Source organism: Triticum aestivum, chromosome 5D, assembly GCF_018294505.1.
Source record: "Triticum aestivum cultivar Chinese Spring chromosome 5D, IWGSC CS RefSeq v2.1, whole genome shotgun sequence".
In the NCBI taxonomy this organism is placed as follows: domain Eukaryota; kingdom Viridiplantae; phylum Streptophyta; class Magnoliopsida; order Poales; family Poaceae; genus Triticum; species Triticum aestivum.
The window spans coordinates 466248718-466251098 of NC_057808.1; the positions used below are offsets into that span (position 1 = coordinate 466248718).

Below are 2381 nucleotides of genomic sequence, written 5' to 3' on the forward strand. Positions count from 1 at the left end.
GACTATCTTCTTGCACAAGATGACCGAGCTGCGAAGCACCGTGGCATTGTTCCCGGTGTCCACTGTAGCGAAGGTGTAACCGTAGCTGCAGAGGAATGTGACGAACTTTCCACACGGCATACAATTGATAGAATCTACAAAATGACCCACTAGTTGTGTTTGCACCATTTTTTTTCAAATGCATGTTCTTTTACTATGAATAAATATGAGGGGCACGAATTGTAGCTATTTTTTATGCATGGGATTGTAGCTATATTTGGGCGGTAATCTCACCATATCTACATAAAAGAGATGAGCCGGATCAATCGTGACTCATCCCCATCTCTTCAACCAAGCGCATAAACGGAATCGATTTCATCCATTTTTTTGTTCCAACAAAACATGAAAATAGAACCAATAGATTTCTTTAGTATGGAATCATGGCATTTCATTTTATTTGGTTCCTCAACTAAACATGCCGGGGAGAATTTCAGGTGCTCCCGCACCTCTCATACTACGGTCAACCCGGCAATCCTGCCCATGGGCATGGGCGCCCATAGGCACCCGACCCGAGGGTAGGGTATGGGTTGCTGACTTCATTCATGGGTCTTACCCATGGGTAACCCGATTAATCGTGGGTAGGGTATGGGCCAAAGTTTATGCCCATGGGTTACCCGATGGGTCGCCTGTTTAAGATTATTAAGAAACTAAATTGTTTATCATGTAATAGTATTACATTTGGTCATTTATCTAAATGCACTTCATACATTAGCACATACGAATCTACTCTGTATATCCAACCTCGAGCTACATGCCTGAAGTAGCAGTCGTCACGCACAGAAAAGATACTCCCTCGAGCTGCTGGCTTTCATGGAGTGCGTAGAAACAAGGCACAACAAGTAGGCCCATCTGAGCACTCATTTGCTCACTCTGACTCCGCTTCGTGCGTGGGGTATGGCCCAAAACGAGTGCAGTAATCAGCCCATGCCAAATACTAGTAGTTGTAGTGCACATGCGCCAGTGCATTCAGCTCAAATTTAGTACCACCTCGACTAGCTACTACTGTAGCAAGGATGCATGAGCAACGCTATAAAGCTAGCAGTTGGTCCACCTTTTGCTTAGAAGTGGCTACTGCATACGAGTACACATGCTTGCTGCTGCATACAAGGGCAAAACAATTGAAAATGTTAGACCCGATGGGTGCCCAATGGGTCGGGTCGCCCGCCGGGTTCGGGCATGGGTCTGGAATTAGACCCATGGGTAGGGTCATGGGTTTGAGACGAACCCGATAATTATTTGGGCATGGGTCTGGTATAGGTCAACCCGATGAAACCTGACCCGATTGCCAGGTTGATACTACGGTGATACGAGTGCTTGTGGACCGTCGGATAGGACACCGAACGGTTAGTGTTGAAGCCTCTGAATCTGCACAAATTATGGGACTCCTCGAGGGTGTTTCTATAAATGCAAACTCTTCTTGTGACCACTGGATATTGGATCCAACGGACCACAAGCTCCTGTATCATCATAGCAATTCTCCCAAACATGCCCTAAGTCGTTGGCACATGGAAGTGCGTCTCTATTGCTTTGGCTGTTTCGATTTCAAATGAATGTTTAGATGTTAAGATGAACTTCATTGTCGCCATCATTTTTATCTGTCATCGGTCTTCTTGTGTTTAGTGGGAATGCAGTCGTCGGTCTTCAGTTTGAAACCGACTAGGACAAAAAGGAATATTGACCAGATTGTATTTCATTCAAAAACGAAATGTTTATTAACCCCCGGTATTACTCCGAATAAATCATCGCCGTACAACACATATACATACCCTCGAAATAACAAATAAGCTAGCGGTAAAATCAGGAAATCATATATAGGAACAACAAGCTTATCATTAGTCCAGCTGACAATGCATCAGTCGTGGCGGAGATGGATCTTGTACTCCACGGTGGCGTCGCCGGTCTTGGCGTCGAACCAGTGGGTCCGCAACTGGCAGTAGCCGCGCGCGAAGCGGAAGACGCCGTTGCCGCCGACGACGGGCATCTCCCTGACGGCGCGGTCCGCCTGGTTGGGCCCGATGATGGCGATGCTGCTCCCGTTGTAGGCGCCGTCGACGAAGACGAAGTTCATGGCCATGAGCAGCGACAGGCTGTCCTTGCCGGCGCTGATGTACATGCCCTGCGCGCGGCCGAGGAGCCTGGACGTCAGGTTGGGCCCCTCGGTGAGCGGGTCGTCGATGACGAGCACGGTGCCGAAGCCCGTGGCGGAGGCGTTGGAGGACGGCGCCTCCGCCACCTGCACCGCCCTTGCGTTCGGCCCGCCGCTCACGACGTCGTGCCAGTACACCGGCAGCCGCGAGGAGCAGGAGCGCGGCCAAGGCAGAGAGAGCGATGCTGCTCACCAT

The 2381-nt window shown here is 49.6% G+C and overlaps 1 pseudogene; it reads right to left on the bottom strand.

Annotated features, from left to right (window-relative positions):
* Positions 1-1762: 1762 nt before the first annotated feature.
* LOC123125549 (dirigent protein 22-like) lies at positions 1763-2381 on the bottom strand (annotated as a pseudogene).